This window comes from Talpa occidentalis, unplaced genomic scaffold (assembly GCF_014898055.3).
Source record: "Talpa occidentalis isolate TD23 unplaced genomic scaffold, MPIMG_talOcc4v2.1 talOcc4.15, whole genome shotgun sequence".
Lineage (NCBI taxonomy): Eukaryota > Metazoa > Chordata > Mammalia > Eulipotyphla > Talpidae > Talpa > Talpa occidentalis.
Window position 1 is genome coordinate 51998327 of NW_023601543.1, and position 9994 is coordinate 52008320.

Genomic DNA, 9994 nt, shown 5'->3' on the forward strand with positions numbered 1-9994 from the left:
TGTTGATTGTCTGGTGCTGTGCTGGCAAATCTTGGCAGCTCTGGTGAGCATTGCCTGTTGTGTCTTCTGCTATCTCCTGATCTGGATCCCAGTTTATTGTCTGGCTGCCACATGCTTCAGGCTCTCAGTGGTGAGAAGATGCCATCTTGGAAGGCTTTGTGTTTAGGACTTTAAAACACTGGACACCACTTTGGGTAAGGTAAATGGCCATTTTTGGCTTCCATAGCCCTTTGTTTTTCTTGTTTGTTAAATAAATCCCATTTTTTGTTATTTTTTGGACCTGAGTAGTCTTGCAATTGTGTGCACAGGTGAAGAATTAAGACAGTGACTAGTAAACTATTTGGGCACTCTCCTTGACCAGCTTTATTGCCCCTTGCTGCCCTGTATCAAGATGTTGTCACATTTCCCACATCTCATCCTGTATCAAACCTTGGATTCTTCTTTCAGCATAGGCTCTCATAAAGCTGGGAGAAATATCCATCCCAAAGCCCCTGCCACCTCATGGGCACTATATCTGTGCAAGGTCTCTTCCATCCTGCACAGGGCCTGTTCCAATTGCACCAGGCATTTGTCTATGTCTGGCTATTCATGGGGAAATGTCCACTGAGGGAGGAGGCTGGACACTGCATACCACTTGCTCATGGCTGGTCACCCCCCAGTCTCTCCCTAGGTCTCAAAGGGCTCCATACCCAACTTCATGGAATCCTGCTGATTTCTATGCCACTTGTTGTGCAACCATCCAAGGCAGCATAGGCTCATGTCAGTTATTGAAGACCAAAATAGAATTTGAAGCCCTTGGTGAATTTTTCAGACCTTTAATGCTGAAACGGGGAGCATATTCACAGGCAGGCAAGAGAGACTATGTGTGGCTCCAAGACTGAGAGAGGCAGAACAGAAACTGAGCCCCTCTACACTGTTAAGTGCCCATAGCCACATAATTGATAAATTCTTGAAAATTCAAGGCCCATCTGTTGTATGCTAAATAGTGGAAAACATAGCATTTCAAGGTTATAAGCTGTAGAAGGTGAAAATAGCCTGATTTTAACTAATTTTCCTTATGGATGTCTGAAATATTTTATGTCTATGTTTGTTGCTGGCACTTAGGGGACAAAATCTTCTTGATTTTTTTTCCTTTGATTTTTCTCTCGTATTCTTAGATCCTGCATATATTAGACACATGTTGTAGTCAAAATAAGTAGAATAATGAGATTCTATTTTATCAGCCTGAACATTCTGGATAACATCTCCTATGTACTCACTGTAAGATCTTCCTTTATAATTTTTAGCTATATGGACCTTTCAAAAACATAGCTGTTTTGCTATATAACAGTCCACAAATTATTTTAACTCTATATCTGATAGTTAAAATACTGAGTTTCAGAAAATTTGGTCTTTACATAACTGTAATCTAAACGTTTAAAAAATATAGAGAGGCAGGTTAAAGATGAAGAGGTAAGAAGATCCTAAAATCAACCTCTTCCATGGACATAACAAATCTACAGTTATATATGGAACAATTCCATTTGAAACACAACTGAAAACTAAGGAGTAGCATCTCCACCACATAGAAGGAAAAGCCCCTACAAATAAGTGTAAGAGAATCTGACATGATCTGACTAGAAACAGCACCCCTTGATGCACTTCACAGTGAAGTGAATTTCTTAACTGTAAGGGTTATCATAAATATGAAGCTTTTCCCTGGGTGTTGGGCTTGTGTCCCACAGGTACCTCTAAACTTGAACATGACTGAAGAAATGAATCCCCAATAATATTTAAGGTTAGAAAACAAAATGGCTTATGTTAAGTAGACATAATCAGGTAATGCAAAATGGAGATTTTGCTCTTAAAGGGCTGAACATAAACCCAACTACCCAAGAACCAATATAAAAGGAGGATGCTGAAGGATACCTAGACCATAGCTGCATGAAATTGATTTGCTAAATTTAGAACCAGCTGGAGGGTAGGAGCAGGAAAAAAGATAATCTTTCTGGGAACAAAGACACTACAGGAGCCATCTTTTAGTTACCTCTTAAAAAAAAAAGATTTATTTATTTATGCATACAAGAACTGGGCTACAGGCCAGAGGTGGGGGGCGGTGAGAGGATTCACCAGAGACAGAGTGGGGAGCAGAAGAGGCAGATCGAGTGAAATACACTGCTGAGGGGAGCAGCAGGCAAGTCAGGAGAGGTCTGCTGCACCATGTGGGTAGCTCCCTGGCTGGGGATCGAACCTGTGCTGCAGTGGCTGTGGATAGCTTCATAGGTTGTGTCTTATCACCATGCGCCACCAAGGAGGCTCTAGTTACCTCTTTGTCCATCTATTCCTGCTACTGGTAGACACCATACTTGCAAGATCAATTTAATCTTATAAGGTCAGAGGGTGAACCACCTGGCATCCACTGCTCCAGGTCATCACCACACATGCTCAAGTGTTCTTGCAACTCCCTCTGGCGCCAATAACAGGTGGGTCTTTGGGCCTTGGCAGCATGTGCAATGCATATGGAGGACACCACTTTAGCATATCACTTGGTGGCCAGGGAGAACTGTGTTACTAAAACCAAAGGAAGTGAAACAACCAGAAAGACAATCCTTGACACTCTTAACAACTGGAATTATCAGTAAAAATCAGACTGATCAGATAAGCACAAAAATTATATAGACAACAAAAAAGTAGTACAAGGTTAATCAATAAAATTAATTTCCAACACAAACTTAATTCTTCTAGACTGTTTAACCTAACACATAGAAATAAACACAGAGACAAAAAATATGAGGAGACAAAGGAATATGTCCAAAGCAAAAGAACAAGATAAAGCCACAGGTAAAATTCTTAATGAAGCAGAAGAAAATAAATTACCTGATAAAGATTTCAAATTATCCTAAACATACACAAAAAGCACAGGAGAAGAATGTGTGAACAAAGGAGGAACTTTAGAAAGAGAAAACATGAAAAAGTTCCAAATTGAATTCACAGAGCTGAAGAACATGATAGCTAAACTAAATATAATACAATAGAGAGATTCAACAGCAGACTAGATGAAGCAACAGAACCAGTGGTCTGGAAGACAGGCTAGTTGAATTCACCTAAACAGAACCAGAAAAAGAAAAAAAAAAGAATCTAAAAAAGTATAGTTTAAGGGACCTATGGGATAATGTCAAGAGGAATGACATTTGCATTATTATATGGGTACTAGTAAGAGAAGAGAGAGAGAAAATGACAGAAAATATGTTTGGAGAAATAATGGCTGCACATTTCCCTAACCTAGAAAAGGAAACAGACATCCAGAAGAAGAAGCTTCAAGACTTCTGAGTCCAAAAACACACACCTGACATACTATAAATAATATAGCAGAAGTTAGAGAGAATACTAAAACCAGAAAGAGGAAAAACAACTTACTTACAAAGGAATCCCCATAAGGTGATAAGTGGATCTCTCAACATAAACTTTGCAGACCAGAAAGGAATGGCATGATATGTTCCAAGTGCTGAAAAGAAAATACTTCTGGTCTGGTGCTGGAGCTGCAGGGCTGAGGGCTTGAAATGGTGTGTGCAATAACAGGTTCCTTGGTTCCAGTGCTGGTTTTGACTGTCACGTTATCATTTTTTTTTTCTCCCAAGGGTTGGCTCTACCAGTATAATATGCTCTTTAGAGTATTAACCAGGATGGTCTTACATCAACAGGTGTAACAGAGAAAGACTGCAGTAACTGTCAAACAGAAGAATGTACCTGACAAATGACTAGATTCCAGCATGGTTACTCACTTATTCAAGATAATTAAAAACATTAGCTGTGTGAATGACAGCTGATAGCAGATCCCGGGCTCAGAAGGCAAACTATTTGACAGTTAATCGGAAATACAAGTGTGGTTATGAGATTCCCGTGGACATGCTGTGTAAAATAATTGCTGATATTTGTCAGGTTTACACACAAAATGCTGAAATGAGGCTATTTTATGATTTTAATTGGCATAGTGATGAACAAAGCCCTCAGGAGTACAAGTGTGATCCTGCAGGTTACTACTGTGGGTATAAAGCCTCTAGAGCAGAAGTTAAACAATCTGAACCTACAGTTCCCTGGGTGGGGGAGTCAAGAATAAATTTGATTGGACATTTAAACTGACACTGGAAAATGATTGAATGCCTGTCTACTGTTCTCTCAATTGATTTAAAATCTTCCGATACAGAAGCTGGAGTAGTTACATTTGAAAATCCCAAATTCAGGATTCTTGTAGAAGCAGCAATTAATGCTCACCTTGTTCCTCTAGAAGAGAGAGACCAAATTTTGTAGTTAGCTTACCAAATTCATGACACCACTTGCCTGTGTATTTGCTAACAACAGATCAATATTATGGAGGTCCCTGAATTACAAAGGGAACCTTTTCCATTCCTCCTCTGCTGAATTGGTTAGAACTCTGTATAAATAAAAACTGCTTTTTGGGAAAAAAAAAAGCAATAAGATTATACTTTCAATTACAAATACTCTACCCAGGAAACTTATTGTTCAGAATTTTACAAGAAAGAACTTTTCAGACAAAAGATTTATCACTACCAAATCAGTCTTTGAGAAATATTAAAGGGACCTCTATAAAAAGATTAGAAGCGGGCCTCCCTGGTGGCGCAGGCAGTTGAGTGCGGCGCTGTGGGTCTGTCTGCAGCCTCTGCAGCATGGGTTCGAACCCAGCTGGCCAAAGAGATGCCCACATGGCACGGAAGACCTCTCCTGTCTTGCCCGCTGCTCCCCTCAACAGTGTATTTCGGTCTGTCTGCCTGTTCTATTTCCCGCTCTGTCTCTGGTGAATTCTCTCAACTTCCCACACATCTGGCCTGTACTCCAGTTCTTGTATGCTTGAATAAATAAATCTTTAAAAAGAAAAGATTAGAAGTCTCACTAAGAAGTAGTAATAAAGCTTAGTCTCACTGACAAAAGTAAACATACAATTGGTGTAGTTTCTTTGTCAACAGCATAAAGATTACCTAAAAAACTAAAAATTAAAATATCCTGTGATCCAGTGTTACTGCTCCTAGATATTTAAACTGAAGAAAATTAAAATGTTAACTTAAAAAGACATATGCACCCCAATATTCACAACAGCATTGTTTAAAATAGCCAAGACATGGAAACAACCTAAATGCCCATAAATGGATGGCTGGTGTTATTGAAGCAAGCAAAATTAAGTGAGCTTATTAAAGAATCAAGACTGAGATCTCAGCCCAGAAACAGCTTCCAAATAGCTCTAGGATGGCTGCCAATCTCTAGGAATTGACTACACCTTTGTAGAATCCACAACCACAAGGATGAAAAACACACAATTGTGGACTAGGACTAGAAGTAGAACAATCTGTCATGTGAGCACCTAAAAACGCTATTATGCAACTAATAAAATTGTTTTGTAACTATACTCAACACTAAACCAAACCAGCATTTGGTATAATACTGGAACTAGTAACAATAAAAATCCTGACCTTAACACCCTTATAAATTGCACAAATATAGATAATTATGTATACTGGAATATAGTTATCAATCCCCTTGTCAAGCCTCTATGAAAACAAATTGGGCCAATGAAAAGTTTACTGTTCAGGATAATAAGTCTTAGCCCAGAATAATTATGTTTCTTACAAGGTGCAAATAATTATAGGCTTAGGACCTCCCTGGTGGCACAAGGGGTTAAACACCGCACTATGAAGCAATCTGCAGCCTCTGCAGCATGAGTTCAATCCCTGGCCGGCCAGGGAGCAACCCACATGGCACAGCAGACCTGTCTCGCCCGCTGCTCCCCTCAGCAGTGTATTTCAGTCAGTCTGCCTGTTCTGTTCCCCACTCTGTCTCTGGTGAATACTCTCACCCCCCCGCATCTCTGGCCTGTACCCCAACTCTTGTATGCATAAATAAATAAATCTTTCTTAAAAATTGAAAAAGATTCAAATAAGTATAGGCCAAGGGAGATATCGTTTTTTCCACTACAATTATCTTTGTAATCACCCTCTTCCCTTATTTTAGCTTAAATTTAATTGTTAGAACAAATGTATGTAATTATGTTAATTTCCCAACCTCCACCCCAGCACCATCCCTTGTGTCTCATATTCTCTTTCTTTTTTCTTTTTTTTTTTTTTTTTACAGATTTACTTATTTTGTGCATACAAGAGCTGGGACATAAGCCAGAAGTGCAGGGGGTGAGAGGATTCACCAGAGACAGAAGGGGGAACAGAACAGGCAGATCGACCAAAGCATACTGCTGAGGGGAGCAGAGGGCGAGACAGGAGGGGTCTGCTGTGCCATGTGGGCTACTCCCTGGCCACCAGGGATCAAACTTGTGTTGCAGAGGCTGCATATTGCTTCATAGTGTGGTGCTTAACCCCTTGCACCACCAGGGAGGCCCCTCATTTTTCTCTTTCGCCTCTCCCTCAGCCTCAGAGATCTCAGGAAGTCTATTAATACCCACTAGTTTTTGAAAGCATTTTACATTATCAAATGCTGTGCTACATAAATGTCCAGTATTTGTTTTTATTATTCTGACTTACTTTAATGCACATAATTCTCTCAAATTGATACAGGGCAGCAAGGGGCACTAAAACTGGATAAGGACTCTCCCCAAATAGTTTACCGGTCACCACCTGAGTTCTTCACACTCATCTCATTGTAAGACTACTCAGGTTCAGAGAACAGTAATGGGATTTATTTAACAAACCAGGGAAAAACAAAGAGTCACTAAGTCTAGGGCCTCCCTTGGTGGCGCAAGCAGTTGAGTGCCATTCTGTGAAGCTGTCCGCAGCCTCTGCAGCGCCTGTTTGATCCCGGCCCACCGGCGAGGGTCCCACATGGCGCAGCAGACCTCTCCTGTCATGCCCGCTGCTCCCCTCAGCATTGTATTTCATCAGTCTGCCTGTTCTGTTTCCCGCTCTGTCTGATGAATCTTCTCACCCTCCCACGCATCTGGTCTGTACCCTGGTTCTTGTATGTATAAATAAATAATTAAATAATTAAATAAATCTTTAAAAAAAAAGAGTGACTAAGTCTAGAAATGGCTGTTTACCTCACCCAAAGCACTGTTTATTGTTTTAAATTCCTAAACACAAATGCTCCCAAGATGGCATCTTCCTGCCACTGAGGACACGGAGCATGTGGCAGCCAGACTATAGACTAGGTTCCAACTCATGAAGACAGCAGAAGACAGAACAGGAGATGCTCATCAGAGCTGCCAAGATGCCTCAGCACAGCACCAGACAAGCGACACTCAAAACAGCATCTGCAGCAGCTGAACTACCCAACAAATGACCCACATTCATACAGCTCAGCAAGGTGATTGGCTCTGGGTCTTTGCCTTCCCTGCCAGGCTGTAACAACAGCAAAAACAGAAACAGTCGGTCATCTGCTACTTGTATAGCATCCAAACTTTTTCTCTCTGAGACTGATTGCTGGAAGCCTCTCCATGTTCTTTAGAGGCCTTCAACAGCTTTCTGGAAGATCGGCATGGAAGATGATCTTCATGGAAGATCAGCCATTTCTAAATGGCTGACCCTGGACTCCCTGAAGATCCCAAAACGCTGAAATCCCAAAAGCTCAATCCCAAACACTGAATGTGCAGGGCTGCTTCTGCAATACCTTATATCAGAGTCTCCACCCCCACTGATAATTTTTGGCATATTCCCTGGGGCTATCCATTCTCACCAGCACCACCCTCCAGGGAGCACCACCTGTAACAGTTTTTGGCTTCAGCCACTGGTTACAAAATTATCTCCAATTTGTTGAAAATGGCTGTATTTCATACTTTCTTATGACTGCATAATATTCCATGGTGTGGAATACCACATCTTCTTGATCCAATTGTCTGCCAATGGACATTTAGGCTGCTTCTATGTCCTAGCTATTGTAATTAATGCTGCCTTGAACATTGTGGAATATATGTTGTTCTTTTTTAGTGATTGTTTATAAGCTCAAGAGTGGTATTGCTCGGTTGTGCAGTATTTCCATTTTAGTTTTTTAAGGTAAATTCAGAGTTCTTTCTATAGTGGTTGTACCAGCTCACATTCCTACCAGCAGTATAAAAGGCTTTCTTTATCTGCACATCCTCTCCAACACTTGTTCAATGGGGGAGCTTTTCAATATATGATGTTGTCATGGATGTGAAGTGATATTTTGTTGTTGTTATTGATACCGGAATTGTCAGGTCTAGTCTCCCAGCCAGGAACAGATTCCAGGCTGCAGGGGCAGCGCTGAGTCCCAGCCACTAGACCCCCATGGGTTGGTGTCTCATGAAGCAGCAGCAGGAATTTCGCAGATGCTCAGTCAAGCAAGCGAGAAGAGGCAGGTTTGTTTTGAGAAAGAAAGAGTTTATTGAGGAGAAAAAGAACAGAAATAAAGTGGGAATCCCAGGCCAGGGAACCAGGCCTGGGAGGGGCAAGGAAGCCCAAATGGAGTCCTGTCTGAGGGAATATGTACCTTTTCTTCCCTCATTATTCTAAATCTCCACCAGTCTCTTTGTGATTGGTTAGTTCTCAGCTGTCTCACTTAATTTGCTACTGAGTGGGGGATCTTCACATTCCTTATCTAACAGCTTTGTCTTTCCCCATTTGTTGCATCTTTATATTTATGGCCCAGTCCTCTGGATGGGCATCCCTGCATTGAAGTTAAACAGCTGCCCTTCTAAGTTGTCCATAAATTAAACCACTCTCCATTTCGCCAGTCTCTGCCTCCCTTTACCACTTGAAGGAAACCAGGACCAGCGTTAACAATGTTGTCCTTGGTCCTGAGATGTTTGTTTTTCCTAGTGGAATTGGTTACATTCCCTTGGTTGTCCTGATCTCTGAAGCCTCCCTAAATTCTTCAGAGGTCCCCTCCTGCACTGTCCCTAAAACTGCCTAATTTCTAGCTTGCCCTGTGTCTCATTATCATGGAATATATTACTAATGTTTTCTTCAGTATATTTTATTGTTTCACGTCTTAAATCTAAATCTTAAATCCATTTGACATTTACTTTCTGTGTATGGTATTAAAGAGTAACCCAACTTCATTCTGTTATGTGTGACTTTCCAGTTTTCCAAGACCATTTATTAAAGAGACTGTCTTGTTCTCATTTTATGGGTAAGGGTTTTACCATACATTAAGTAATGTTATGTATGTGAATTTCTGTTTTTTTTTATTCTGTTCCTTTGACCCAAATATATATTTTTATACCAGTAACATATTATTTTTAATATTGTTGCTTTATAATATTTTTTTATTTTAACATTTATGATATTTTACATGTTTTAGATAATATTTGCTTCCCCCTACCCCCTCAGATTGAGTCCCCCTAGAATTTCATTCTCCAAGGCACACATGCACCATCACTACAGTCCCTGTGCTCCTCACTCCCTCCCTCTCACTCCTCTCCCGCCTCCTCCCCTGCAGTATGTCTCTGGTTTATAATTGTCTGTTTTTGTGTTGTTGTGGTTTGTACTGCTATTATTTTTATACTGATGTCTAATTTGGTTCCCCTATATTCCTGTTATAAGGGAAACCATCCAATATTTTTATTTTTCCTTCTGGCTTATTTTACTGCACATAATACCTTCTAGCTCCATCGCTTTATAGTAAATTTTAAAGTGGGGTAATATAACATATTCATTTCTGTCATTTTCTTAGGGTTGCTTTTGCAATTTGGGGCCTTTTGTGCCTTCATATAAATTTTAATATTTTCTTTCAGTTTCTTTGAAAACTATTTCTGATATTTTGCTAGGGATTGCATTAAATTTATATATAACTTTAGGGAACATAGTCATTTTGATTATAATGATTCTTCCAATCCATGAGCATGGGAGATCCTTCTATCTCCTTATTTCACTATCTAAATCCTTTAATATATTGCAGTTCTACTTGAATAGTTCTTTCATCTCCTTTGTTAGATTGATTCTGAAGCATCCAATTCTTTTGAAGCAATAATAAATGGAATTATTTTCTTAATTTTGGTTGTTTCTTTTATTTGTTGTTTGCATTTAAAAGGCCATAAGGAGAC

At 40.1% G+C, this 9994-nt stretch overlaps 1 pseudogene; it reads left to right on the forward strand.

Annotated features, from left to right (window-relative positions):
• The first annotated feature begins 1444 nt into the window (after positions 1–1444).
• Positions 1445–4287, forward strand: LOC119245649 (proteasome subunit alpha type-6-like; annotated as a pseudogene).
• Positions 4288–9994: the final 5707 nt, after the last annotated feature.